The sequence below is a fragment of the Schistocerca piceifrons genome, chromosome 3 (assembly GCF_021461385.2).
Source record: "Schistocerca piceifrons isolate TAMUIC-IGC-003096 chromosome 3, iqSchPice1.1, whole genome shotgun sequence".
NCBI classification, from domain to species: Eukaryota; Metazoa; Arthropoda; class Insecta; order Orthoptera; family Acrididae; genus Schistocerca; species Schistocerca piceifrons.
Genome location: NC_060140.1, coordinates 46,367,078 through 46,382,398, shown reverse-complemented (window position 1 = coordinate 46,382,398; position 15,321 = coordinate 46,367,078).

Genomic DNA, 15,321 nt, shown 5'->3' with positions numbered 1-15,321 from the left:
GGCTTTAGTGCATGCAAATAATCGAGGTGCACCTGTATAATGCGATTGCTATCTCCATATCTATTAAACAAAATTTTCTTTGTTTCTTCATACGTGTTAGCCGTTACAGGTATTCTATCTACTAGTAACTTCAGTTCGCCTGACAGATACCCTCATAGGAAAACACGTTTGTTTACTATAGAAAGGGATGGGTCTTTATCAATGGTTGATTCAAATTGTTCCCAGAAGCGGGACCACATTTCGACATCTCCACAAAATGACTGAAGCTTAATTGCTGGTAGCTTGACAGAGTGGAATACAGTTGGTTGTGTGAAAATTGGTGGTGACATGATATTCATCTGCAACATTGTGGCTGAAAGCTTGTAATCAATTGCTTTTGTAGCCTTCTGTATAGCACGTTTGACTTTGTCTATACATTCCTCACAGCTCAGCACATCTGCATTGTATTCATTGTCAGAGAGAAAATTATGAATAGCGTCATCTAATGAAACAAGCTTCTCTAGAGTTTCTTGAAGACATTCCCTGTAATGTTCACAATCATCACACGGACTTTCTGTGGTAAGAGCATCAACAGCTGCACAAAACCACGTAGCATTAGTCCTCTCCCTAGTTCGCTTTCTTTTGAAGTTTGCTAACTGCATCTCTGATTCACCCTGCATTATGTCTTACTAAAGACAGCCGTTGTAAGATTGTTTATGAGTGCACTTGTGAATAGCTTAAACGTTTAACAAGCAGCATATGTGCAAATGTAAGTGAACGAAAACCTTTTAATAAAACAAGCTACTCTGAGTGCAAGTTTCAGGCTCGCAATACAAAGCCACAAAAATTGTTTTGAAGCAACCAGTTCATGCGGGAATGGACTTAGCTTGTGATGTGGTCCAACGTCGTATCTTGTTTCCTACAGCGTGAATTAAGCCGTTAATTGTTGAAATCACACAGGAAATCACAATTTCTTCCCGGGATTCAGCACCAATATATTACGGACACACACCACCATGATTCCAATACAACATTAGTTTATTTCTCTCCAAGGAACGTACATCATGGAATATAAAACATTAATTCAAGGATAATCAATATTTCCAGAGTGTTTATAATTACAAATATCAACCCGCAACAGTTTCCTTCTCTGCCTTTTCCTACTGTCGAATTCCAGTCACCCATGACTATTAAATTTTCATCTCCCTTCACTACCTGAATAATTTCTTTTATCTCATCATACGTTTCATCAATTTCTTCATCATCTGCATAGCTAGTTGGCATATAAACTTGTACTACTGTAGTAGCCGATGGCTTCGTGTCTATCTTGACCACAATAATGCATTCACTATGCTGTTTGTAGTAGCTTAACTGCACTCCTATTTTTTTATTCATTATTAAACCTACTCCTGCATTACCCCTATTTGATTTTGTTTTTATAGCCCTGTATTCACCTGACCAAAAGTCTTGTTCCTCCTGCCACCGAACTTCACTAATTCCCAATTAAGGAATGTAAAACGCATAAATTCTAACCCTCCTTCCTCTCGTATTTTGAAACCTGGAAAAAGTATTAACATTTGTAGCCATCTCAATGGTGTTGACTTGTGCCATTACTGCAACCAGGTCACCGCCAGTACCTCCATTATTTAATGTAATTATCAAGGTTTTATTTTTATGTTCATTCAAACAGAAATTCATGGACTAACATTTATAGGGTAGATAAATGAACAACACAGTATAAAACCAGCATAAGAAAAATAAAGATGATCTGCTGAGGGGCTATCATATTTTCAGTTTGTGCAAAATATGAAATGTATTTGTGTTAGGATCTTATCAATATGTACCTAAGAGGAAATGATGTTCAATTATTAATATTGGAACAAGTATACTGTACACGTCTGCAGTAATTGGAAATCTGTATTATATTTGGAATGGTTGTGATGCATGTAGTAATTCTTGATAAAGGAGGTCAGTGACGTGAGATAGTTGAGACGGGAGCAGGCAGAACATGCAGTGTTGTATTTTGGTCACTGTTCTCAGATGGGTAAGGTATTAAGAGCTTCAGCATATTATATTCCATCTGTGTGTGAATGTGTCCAATGTAGCAGCACCACATGCTAACGGTCATTTTAGTGCATCAGTTTGCAGCTTGCTAATGTGTATTTGTTTCAAATTAATACTGACTTTGGATACTGAACACTGGAGTTAGTCTGAATATAAATTCGTCAAAAATTATTAAATGTCAGGAATTTGTTCCTCTCAATGTCCTGGAGCACTGCACAAGGACACTGGCACATGTTCAATGCTGCCCACGCTTGCTCTGCTTCTTCTGACTGCACTACTATTTCAAATAACATTTGTTATACTGTGTATAATATTAGCCTCTGTAGTTGTTGTGTACATCCCTTTCCTAATCATCTAGTTTAATATTTGATGTTTATTTGTCTTTTGAAATTTAGTCATTGTCTTTTCCTTAAGCTGGGCCTTTACAATTCACATATTTCTTAAGGGCACAATGCAAGGGTGCACAACCAGACCCCTACATTTGTAGTAGAGCCACTAAAGCAAAATGTTTTACTCCAGTGAAACTATATAGTTCCAGAGACCTCAAACACATATGATGTATATATGCAGACTGAAGTTCTTGAATGAAAAATTTTATGAATGGCATGAATTAAACATAGGTCTCCTGCTCATTAGGCAGATGTGCAAACCACTACTACATTACACTAAAACAGTTGTTTTTCACCACTGCACTGACTATTCTAGCACAGTTCCCTCTTCAATCCAAATTCACATTCATGCTGCAGCCCACTTGTTATTCTCCAAAAACTAACAGCATTGCAAAGGCTCTCCAACTACACTGGAATAGCACCTCAGGGTGGAAAGGAATCTAATTTGTTACCATCCAAAACCAATAAATTTGAGGAATTTGTACTACCAAAATTATAATGTGAAATTAGGCAAGTATAACTATACTTGTATCCAAACGAAACCAATAGTTTGCACAACAACCTGACACCAGCCAGTGGCTGGAGGGCACATGGACTGCAAGCTCCAAGGCTGCCGTCTCCTCATCAGATCCTACCGCCTCAGCAGGTAAGCCCTCTTGTGTTCCAGTACTCTAAAGTAGTTGAAGAGAGAAAGAGAAAGAGAAAGAGAAAGAGAGAGAGAGAGAGAGAGAGAGAGAGAGAGAGAGAGAGAGTGAATCTTGGGAGAATCCACCTCATGATATCAGGGGAGCCACATCCTTCATCTCATCAGACTCAGAACCAATTTTGTCAATGTTCTTCCATTCCAAACAAAGGAAGAGGAACAAAAAATTGGTCATCAATAGAGGAAGCTAAAACAGCAGTTAGCAATGATGGACGCCATAATGAACAACATGACTCAAGACATTAAAATGTGCCTCCCATGAGTATGATCTTTTTTGGAGACAAAATATTTGTCATACAATTTGAGAGATCAGGATAAACTTGCAGGGACAATACTGCAACTGTTTTCTGTTCAAACTCTTCCTACCTCACTAGGAAGTTTCAAGTGTTTTGGAATTACAGTTTTAATATGCACACTAGCACTTGTGTAGAACAGTGTGCTTACTCACTGGCTCTCTTGTGCCCCTCTGGTCGCAACCTTTAGGTTGATGCACAGGACCTTGGATGGGGAATTCGCTACCATTATCCAGCCTCTTGCTAGCAAGTGTCCCATCTCCTGTCATGTCTTCCTTTCAGCCTACTGGTCACAACCAATGTAAGCTCATATCAAACAATATCATGCTCAGAAATTACAAACAATCAGATTTTTTAGAAGTCTTTCCCATTTCCTTGGATACATGGTTCAAAAGAAATGATAATTTCTGACAATTCAAATAGTCACACAGAACTGATTATCATATATTTGACAAAGTTACTTGTAAGGCTAATGCACATGGTACTACCAAACTATTGGTTCAAGTGGCTCTGAGCACAAGGTCCCCTGGACTTAGAACTACTTAAACTTAACTAACCTAACACACATCCATGCCTGAGGCAGGATTCGAACCTGTGACTGTAGCAGTCACCTGGGTCCGGACTGATGCACCTAGAATTGCTCGGCCACAGTGGCCAGCTAGCAAACTATTGCAAGGACATTATTCAAGCATTTCAAAGCCTTCTACAAGAACCGGATTTTGTTAACTTTGGTTCCTGGCTGAACATTGACTAGGTATTGAGGATACTCAAATGTCTGGCTTCAGCCATACTGACCAAATATAACAGAATCTCACTCAGCTATGAAATTTTCCATCAGATTGCCAGGGACTAGTGTTTTTGTACCCCACAAGGCATAATAATAATTATGGAAGATCAGTTTAGTATAAATAGCCGTGACTAGGGGAGATCAGTGGCATACAAAGGTTTAAACATTGTTAACCCTTGACTGCTATGGATAGCATCTCTAACCACTACAGTTTTTGGACACACCCCTGTGACATGAAGCAAACTCTTCTGTGTACCTTCCTATTCGACAGCAAGCTACATGTGCCATAAATCAGGCATTGTTGTTACAATTAATGTCATATTTTTGGGTATTGGGATGTCTCAAAGACATACCACAGTGTTTGTGTGTCAGGTTTATGTCGAACATTACCATTTCTCCTGAAGAGGAATGCTAGACCTCCTATACAATGTTTTCTATGCAAGATAGATGTGAGTGTTCAAGAATGCATCTGTGAATTCTTAGATGAAAACGTTGATAACAATGATAATGACCTTGACTGCAATTATTTAGTGATCACTACACTGATTCGGAGAAGGAAACTGAAAGTGAAGAAGATGTGATAGATGACAACAATGGAGAAGCATCTTCTTCAGTAAGAACAGAAAGATGCTTTTGATGGAGAAAACTAACATAAGAGATAGAGGGGCTGGCCAGTACTTACCTCAGCTCAGTACAGCCGATAGATACACATAAAACAGAACTGAAAATTTACATTCCTAGCTTTCGGAACTTTGTTCCTTCATCAGGGAGGAGAGAGGGGAAAAAAAGGGAAGAAGGGAAAGTGGATTCAGTTACTCACAACCCAGGTTATGAAGCAACAGGGAAAGGTAAACAGGGAGGGTAGCAAGGATGGAGGCATGGTTGTCAGAGGGAAGCCAAAGATATTCTACTGTAAGTACTGTGCCAGCTTCAAACCAAAGAGGATGCATACAGAAGTAAAGTATAAAGATAAACACAACTATGTAAGATGAAAAGATGCGTGAATGGCTAAAGAGGAAAGGGAAAGAGGAGAAGACTGAAGAGTGAATGGGAGTGAGGTTCTTTAACGTAGGTTCAGTCCAGGGGGATGGCGGGATGAAAGGATGTGTTGGAGTGCAAGTTCCCATCTCCGCAGTTCAGAGGGACTGGTGTTGGGTGGGAGAAGCCAAATGGCACATACGGTGTAGCAGGTTCCTAGGTCCCTAGAATTATGCTGGAGGGCATGCTCCGCTACTGGGTATTGGGCATCTCCTAGGCGGACAGTTCGTCTGTGTCCGTTCATTCGCTCAGCCAGTTTGGTTGTTGTCATGCCGATGTAAAAGGCTGTGCAGTGCAGGCACGTCAGTTGATAAATGACATGTGTAGTTTCACACGTAGCCCTGCCTTGAATTGTGTATGTTTTACCAGTAGCGGGGCTGGAGTAGGTGGTTGTGGGTGGATGCATGGGGCAGGTTTTGCAGCGGGGTCGGTTACAGGGGTAGGAACCGCTGGGTAGAGAAGGTAGTCTGGGAATATTGTAGGGTTTAACAAGGATGTTACGGAGGTTAGGGGGGCGACGAAAGGCAACTCTGGGTGGTGTGGGGAGAATTTTGTCAAGGGATGATCTCATTTCAGGGGTTGACTTGAGAAAGTCATATCCCTGGCGGAGTAATTTGTTGATGTTTTCGAGGCCAGGATAATACTGGGTGACAAGGGGGATGCTTCTGTGTGGTCTGGGGGTAGGAACATTGTTGTTGGACGGGGAGGAATGTATTGCTCGGGAAATCTGTTTGTGGACAAGGTCTGCAGGATAGTTGCGGGAGAGGAAAGCACTGGTCAGGTTATTGGTGTAGTTGTTGAGGGATTCGTCACTGGAGCAGATACGTTTGCCACGAATACCTAGGCTGTAGGGAAGGGAGCGTTTGATGTGGAAAGGATGGCAGCTATCAAAGTGAAGGTACTGTTGTTTGTTTGTGGGTTTGATATGGACTGAGGTGTGGATGTGAGCTTCAACAAGATGAAGGTCAACATCCAGGAAGGTGGCTTGGGTTTTGGAGAAGGACCAGGTGAAATTCAGATTCGAAAAGGAGTTGAGGTTATGGAGGAAATTAAGGAGTGTTTCTTCACCATGAGTCCAGACCACAAAGATGTCATCTATAAACCTATACCAGGCCAGGGGAAGCAGCTGTTGGGTCTTCAGGAAAGCCTCCTCCATGCGGCCCATGAAGAGGTTGGCATAGGAGGGAGCCATCCTGGTTCCCATGGCCGTTCCCCTGATTTGTTTGTAGGTCTGGCCTTCAAAAGTGAAGTAATTATGGGTGAGGATGAAGTTGGTAAGTGTGATAAGGAACGAGGTTTTTGGAAGATCTTCGGGTGGGCGTTGGGAGAGGTAGTGCTCAAGGGCAGAGAGACCATGGGTATGTGGGATGTTTGTGTAAAGGGATGTAGCATCTATGGTGACAAGAAAGGTTTCAGGTGGGAGAGGAGTGGGAATGGATTTGAGGCGTTCTAGGAAGTGGTTTGTGTCTTTGATGTAGGATGGGAGTCTGCGGGTGATAGGTTGTAGGTGCTGGTCTACCAGAGCTGAGATACGTTCGGTTGGGGATTTGAAGCCTGCTACAATGGGACGGCCAGGATGGTTCTCTTTGTGGATTTTGGGTAATAGGTAGAAGGTAGGGGTACGTGGCTCAGGTGGAGTGAGTAAGTCTATGGAAGCCGTTGTGAGGCCTTGTGAGGGACCTTGGATTTTTAGGATTTTTTGCAGCTCAGTCTGGATGGAGGGAATGGGATCCTGGGTAACAGCTTTGTAGGTTGAGGTGTCAGAGAGTTGACGCAGTCCTTCTGCCACATACTCCACACGGTCAAGTACGACAGTTGTGGAGCCTTTATCCGCCGGGAGGATGACAATAGAGTGGTCTATTTTCAGCTCTTTAATGGCACGGGATTCAGCTGGGGTGATGTTGGGGGTTGTCGGGATGTTCTTCAAGAAGGACTGGGAGGCAACACTGGATGTGAGGAATTCCTGAAATGTCTGCAAGGGATGGTTTTGGGGGAGGGGAGGAGGATCCCTTTGAGAAGGCAGTCGAAACTGTTCTAGACAGGGTTCAACACTGGGTCTAGTGCTTGGGGGCTGTGTTTGGGTAGTGAAGTGATATTTCCAGTTGAGGTTCCGGGTGAATGAGAGGAGATCTTTAACCAGGGCAGTGTGGTTGAATTTAGGTGTGGGGCTAAAGGTTAAGCCTTTTGATAGAACAGATGTCTCTGGAGGAGAGAGGGATCTGGATGAGAGGTTTAGGACTGAATTGGGACTGGTGATATGTGGCATTTGACTGTGGTTATAGTTGAGATTTGGTCTGTGTGGGGTATGTGCTGGGATGGGGAGATTGAGTAGGGTGGCTAGGCTAGGTTTGTTGGCTATGAGGGGGGTTTGTTGAAGGTTCTGTTGTGGTTGGTGTTTGTGAGGGATAGGGAGAGGGACCCCACTTCTTAGGTGTTGCACTAGCACTGTGGATAGTTTTTTCAGGTGTTGTATGGCATGGAACTCAAGTTTGCAGCTGGCTTCTAGGATGATGTTCCTCAGTGTGTTCTCCAAGCAAGGGTTTGAGAGGTGGAGGACTTTGAAGAGAGATAGGAGCTGTTGGGAGTGGTGGTTACATGAAGTAGTGTAGAGATTCAGGACAAGTTGGGTAAGGGCTAGGGATTGAAGGTTCTGGAAGTCCAGGAGAGACTGGTGGAAGGAGGAATTGCACCCAGAGATGGGAACTTTTAAGGTAAGCCCTTTAGGGGTAATTCCAAAGGTTAAGCAGGACTGGAGGAAAAGTATGTGGGATTGCAGTTTGGCTACAGTGAATGCATGTTTCCGGAATGAATGTAAATAATGTGGTATAGGATTAGGGTACATAGTGGGTAACTGGTGGATAGGGAAATTAGATAACTAAAGTTGAGATAGTAATCATAAGAAGGAGTAAAACACGGAGGGAAGGACGAGAAGGAAAGAAATTGTGTTGGTAATGTTCAATACCAAAGGAAGACCAGTAAATAAGAAAAATACGGAAAAAGTTAACCAGACCAAGCAAGTATGTCCAGATCAGGGGAAAAAGAACACACGTAGCTCAAAAACAGAGATAGCGAGTGGCGAAAAAAGATCGCGCGTGCCGCAAAAGCGATCGCGCGTGCCGCAAAAGCGATCGCGCGTGCCGCAAAAAAGATCGCGCGTGCCGCAAAAAAGATCGCGGGTGGGGCAGAAATGTCCCAAAAAACAAAGAGAACCATCCTGGCCGTCCCATTGTAGCAAGCTTCAAATCCCCAACCGAACGTATCTCAGCTCTGGTAGACCAGCACCTACAACCTATCACCCGCAGACTCCCATCCTACATCAAAGACACAAACCACTTCCTAGAACGCCACAAATCCATTCCCACTCCTCTCCCACCTGAAACCTTTCTTGTCACCATAGATGCTACATCCCTTTACACAAACATCCCACATACCCATGGTCTCTCTGCCCTTGAGCACTACCTCTCCCAACGCCCACCCGAAGATCTTCCAAAAACCTCGTTCCTTATCACACTTACCAACTTCATCCTCACCCATAATTACTTCACTTTTGAAGGCCAGACCTACAAACAAATCAGGGGAACGGCCATGGGAACCAGGATGGCTCCCTCCTATGCCAACCTCTTCATGGGCCGCATGGAGGAGGCTTTCCTGAAGACCCAACAGCTGCTTCCCCTGGCCTGGTATAGGTTTATAGATGACATCTTTGTGGTCTGGACTCATGGTGAAGAAACACTCCTTAATTTCCTCCATAACCTCAACTCCTTTTCGAATCTGAATTTCACCTGGTCCTTCTCCAAAACCCAAGCCACCTTCCTGGATGTTGACCTTCATCTTGTTGAAGCTCACATCCACACCTCAGTCCATATCAAACCCACAAACAAACAACAGTACCATCACTTTGATAGCTGCCATCCTTTCCACATCAAACGCTCCCTTCCCTACAGCCTAGGTATTCGTGGCAAACGTATCTGCTCCAGTGACGAATCCCTCAACAACTACACCAATAACCTGACCAGTGCTTTCCTCTCCCGCAACTATCCTGCAGACCTTGTCCACAAACAGATTTCCCGAGCAATACATTCCTCCCCGTCCAACAACAATGTTCCTACTCCCAGACCACACAGAAGCATCCCCCTTGTCACCCAGTATTATCCTGGCCTCGAAAACATCAACAAATTACTCCGCCAGGGATATGACTTTCTCAAGTCAACCCCTGAAATGAGATCATCCCTTGACAAAATTCTCCCCACACCACCCAGAGTTGCCTTTCGTCGCCCCCCTAACCTCCGTAACATCCTTGTTAAACCCTACAATATTCCCAGACTACCTTCTCTACCCAGCGGTTCCTACCCCTGTAACCGACCCCGCTGCAAAACCTGCCCCATGCATCCGCCCACAACCACCTACTCCAGCCCCGCTACTGGTAAAACATACACAATTCAAGGCAGGGCTACGTGTGAAACTACACATGTCATTTATCAACTGACGTGCCTGCACTGCACAGCCTTTTACATCGGCATGACAACAACCAAACTGGCTGAGCGAATGAACGGACACAGACGAACTGTCCGCCTAGGAGATGCCCAATACCCAGTAGCGGAGCATGCCCTCCAGCATAATTCTAGGGACCTAGGAACCTGCTACACCGTATGTGCCATTTGGCTTCTCCCACCCAACACCAGTCCCTCTGAACTGCGGAGATGGGAACTTGCACTCCAACACATCCTTTCATCCCGCCATCCCCCTGGACTGAACCTACGTTAAAGAACCTCACTCCCATTCACTCTTCAGTCTTCTCCTCTTTCCCTTTCCTCTTTAGCCATTCACGCATCTTTTCATCTTACATAGTTGTGTTTATCTTTATACTTTACTTCTGTATGCATCCTCTTTGGTTTGAAGCTGGCACAGTACTTACAGTAGAATATCTTTGGCTTCCCTCTGACAACCATGCCTCCATCCTTGCTACCCTCCCTGTTTACCTTTCCCTGTTGCTTCATAACCTGGGTTGTGAGTAACTGAATCCACTTTCCCTTCTTCCCTTTTTTTCCCCTCTCTCCTCCCTGATGAAGGAACAAAGTTCCGAAAGCTAGGAATGTAAATTTTCAGTTCTGTTTTATGTGTATCTATCGGCTGTACTGAGCTGAGGTAAGTATGGCCAGCCCCTCTATCTCTTTGTTAGTATTTGTTTCACATCTTATATGAGATTTTCCATTAATCATTTAAAACTAACATAAAAACAGGGCAACTCAACACTGTCTTTTAGCTGCCTCGACTGCAACTGATTCTGCAAAGTCTCAGAGTAAACTTGCTGTTTTGGAAGCATGAGCCTCAGATACAAAAATACTCTTTTGAAAAACGAACAAGGACAACAAAAGCTGATGTTTTTCAAAGTGGAAAACAAGATATCTATGTCAACAGTGCAGTTATCTGATTTGGTTGCAGAATTGTAAGAGGGTCTGCATGGAATGCATGCAAGCTGAAAGTGAATAAAATTTGCTTCAGGACCACAGAAGAATACATAAAGTAATTACTTTCTCCTTGATTTTCAAATTAAAAATTTGGCAAAATTTCTCCCTTGACAGAATTATAGAGTGAAATAACCAGTATAAGGCTGAAATGATGATTGAATTTGGAATCAGCTTTGAGTTTACTAATTTGTCTTAACTAAAACATGTTTCTCCATACACTTATGTTGCAAATATCTAATACTCTCTGCCTGATAATAATCTGTGAGTGAGTAGAGAGGTAAATGTGTGCTGTTACTTTAGTAATACACAAAATAAAAATAAATTGCAAATTTTGCTGTGTTTTGGTTTTCAAAATGTTTCAATTTCTTTAACAATGTTGTATTTAAAATTCCCATAAAGTCTTTTCCCAAGAAGTGTAACAAACAACAGGAAGCCATGAAATCATATATTCACCAAAAAAGTGGTTTTATACATAAAAAAATGAAAAGGCCATCTGACAGACCCCTGCACAGCAGACATGTTCCTCTCAACATCCATAGTAGCTAAGGGTTAATGTTATCTGCAAACCTATGAAATAATTCTGTGGAAGAAAGTCCCTCACCAGAATGATGAGTCAAGTGGTAACTGATTCAAGAGAGAGGGTAGAGGAGAGCAGATTTAGCAGTGCTGGTTTTGTACATCTTGCAGATATACGGGGATTGTTGTTGGAAGTAAATCAGGCCTTGGTGGTTCACCCTGTCATTATTTTTGTTGATGAAGTCTTTCCCTCTCACATTCTTGATAATGAGTATCCTATGAGACTGTTTAGTGTCTACAAGAAAGAGGGTGTCTTGCCAAACCAGTCACAACCAATAATGGAAGTTAAGAGAAGTATTGTGGGGGAGGAGAAAAGTTTGAATGCAATACTTTGAACTACATGTGGCAATGACATAAGTATGCAGCCAGTTTTGTCACTGTTGTACTTCTTATCATACACACAATTTTAAGGGTAAATTATTTGAGTGAACAACAAGCAGTATACAATTTCAGTGGTGGTAAAGTACAGCTGACAGCAAATAGTACCCTGTGTTGTTAAAGAACCTGCACCAAACCCGTATTTGGACTGAAGACAACAAGAACAAGATTTGAAAATTGTATTTTGAGACAAGATATTGTAACCAATCAATGAGCAGTCCTGATTGACACTTTGTTACAGATTATAGGCGACACATGCAGATTCCAAGTGAGCAAGGAAGGTGCCTCCACGTGTGCATTTTACTTACATGCTACATAGAAGAAAGTAAAATGCTGGCGCTCCCTGGAAACCTTGCCCAATGGGACAACGGCCAAACCTTCCACCACCGGAAACCAATGCAATCAAAAGCCAAAAACAAAAACAGGTCCTCTTCAGGGCCAACCCTGACGATCGTCAGCCTGAACGTCGAGTGAATCACCAAGAATAAGGAGGATGTAATATCGCAACTATGTTGATCAGAAAAGTGAGACGTACTGTGCCTGCAGGAAACGCATAGAGATGAAACAGCAAACAGACCCAATATCAAAGGAATGTGCTTGGCAGTAAAAGCACCTCCCAGAAGGTATTGGAGAGCAATATTTACCAGACCCGAGATGCTGCTCTCTTCCACGAGTAAGACAACCACCAACACCATTGAAGTGTTAGCGGTAGAGAGTGGATCATTTACAATATGCTCCGTATATAAACCCCCCAGCCAGAACTTACACACTTCAACGCCAGAAAGCTTCAACAACCAAAGGACACACTTCGTTGTTGGCGACTGTAACAGCCACAGCACCACCTGGGGCTACGACGAGACAGACGCCAATGGTCAGATGCTAGAACAATGGGCTGAGGCAAATAACTTTTCACTTCTCCACGACCCCAAGCTCCTCTGCTCCTTCAACAGCAAAATTTGGAAGCGAGGTTACAATCCCGATATTTGCTTTGTCAGCCGGAACATCTACGACACCTGCTGCAAAAGAGTATATGATGCAATCCCAAAGACACAACATCGACCTATTGGAATCCAAGTCTACTCAACAATCAAAACAACCAAAATACCTCTCCGTAGGAGATTCAACTTTAAAAAGGCTAGGTGGTCAGAATATTCCCAAGTGCTGGATGAGGAATTAGCCAGTCTGACCCCAACACCAAATAATTACCTTACCTTTGTTGAGACTTTGCGAAAGGTATCTAGACAATATATTCCTAGGGGTTGCAGACAACACTATATCCCAGGGCTCTCAAATGCCTCAAAGGACATCCTGGAGAAGTATCAAGTATTGTTCGCCAAAGACCCATTCAGTGACGAAACCATCACCTGTGGCACAGCTTTAATGTCAGCCCTCAGTGAGGCACGCGAGAAGAAGTGGATAGCAACCCTAGAAAGAATGGGTATGTCCCACAGTAGCAAAATAGCCTGATGGTGACCCAAGGCTAAGCAAGGCCCCGGCCAACGTAACTCCAAACCAGGTGGCCAACCAACTCCTTCTAAACGGCAAGTTCAACTCCAAACGTCAGAAAACCAAAATCACACGCCTACTGCCAATGGAAAACACCAACTTCCAGAAACCATTTAGCATGAGAGAGTTGAACAATGGCGTAAATACCATGAAGAATGGGAAAGCCGCTGGGTTTGATGATATTTGCGTGGAAAAGATTAAAAACTTCGGCCTTGGCACCAGGGACTGGATACTTGGACTTTTTAACGCGTGCCGTGAAACCTTTCAAATCCCGAAACTGTTGAGGAAGTCAAAAGTGGTGGCTCTCCTTAAACCCAGGAAGGACCCAGAGTCTCCGAAGAGTTATCGACCCATAAACCTTCTCTGCTGTCCGTTTAAGCTCTATGAAAGATTGATCCTCAACAGAATAGAGAAGATCGTTGACTCGAAGCTAATTCCACACCAAGCAGGTTTTAGACCTGGAAAGTCCTGTACCAGTCAAATTCTAGCATTGACGGAACATATTGAGGATGGGTTTGAGAATAAACTAATCACCGGGCTGGCACTAGTTGACCTAAGTTCCGCCTATGATACAGTACATCACCGGACACTACTGCATAAAATCTACGAGACCCTGAAAGACTACCACCTATTCAAGATAATCGAATCCCTGCTCCAAAATAGACAGTTCTTTGTAATGCTTGAGCGGAAAAAGAGTCGATGGTGGAATCAGAAAAATGGGCCCGCCCAAGGGAGCGTGTTGGCGCCAATCCTATTTAACATATATACAAATGACCAACCAACTCCAGACAAAACCAAAACTTTTGTATATGCAGACGACCTGGCAATAACAGTTCAAGGCAACAGGTTTGAAGCCATTGAGGAGAAACTAGAAACCGCCCTTTCTATAATGTCAACCTACTACAAAAAGAATTCTCTAAAACCCAATCCCTCCAAAACTCAAGTGAGTGCATTCCATCTGAACTCGAGGCAGGCAAAGTACAGGCTCAATGTTACCTGGGATGGGACATTACTAGAACACACAGATACTCCCACCTACTTTGGCGTTGTGCTGGATAGAACATTGACATACAAATATCATTGCGAAAAATCACGCAAAAAAGTAGAAGCACGAAATTCCCTAATAAGAAATCTGTCCAACAGCAAATGGGGTGCCAAACCTACCATGGTCAGAACTTCAGCCCAAACTTTGTGCTTCTCAGCTGCAGAATATGCCTGCCCGGTATGGTGCAGATCCGCCCACGCAAAAAAGGTAGGTGTTAGCTTGAATGAAACATGCAGGATAGTGACAGGCTGCATGAAACCAACTCCTGTAGAAAATCTTTACAGGGCCGCAGGTTTCACAAACCCTGGCTCACATAGGAAAGCCCATGAACATACCGAGAAGCTAAAACAAACCTTTGATGCTCATCATTCATTATTTGGCCTAGAGTGTGGCCCCAGCTGACTCAAATCCAGACGCCGTTTCTTAAGTTGCACCGTAGATGAGCCCCCCATCCACTATCCACTAAGAGAGGACCCACCAAGTGGCGTTTCTGGTGATTGGAAAACCTGGAGAATGCTTAACCGCATCAGAACTGGGGTGGCTCCTGTGAAATCTAATCTGATCAAATGGGGTTTGTTGGACAAAAATGATAACAAATGAGACTGCGGCACTCAACAGCACATGGAACATCTCCTACAATGCCCAGCCTGCCCGCACAGATGCACCCTCGATGATCTATGGCTGGCTAAAGAAGAAGCATTGGACATTGCCCAATACTGGGCAAACAAATTGTAATTTTCGGACACAAAAAAGTAAAGTAAGTCCAAGTGAATACAGTGATAGGAAGAAATGAGACAAAATAGAAAAGTTAATACAATGATGAAAAAATTACAGCAAAGCATTAGAAAAAAATTGCACTTAAACGAATTAATTCAATACATCTAATAATCAAACTCTATATAAAAACAAAGATGAGGTGACTTACCGAACGAAAGCGCTGGCAGGTCGATAGGCACACAAACAAACACAAACATACACACAAAATTCAAGCTTTTGCAACAAACTGTTGCCTCATCAGGAAAGAGGGAAGGAGAGGGGAAGACGAAAGGAAGTGGGTTTTAAGGGAGAGGGTAAGGAGTCATTCCAACCCCGGGA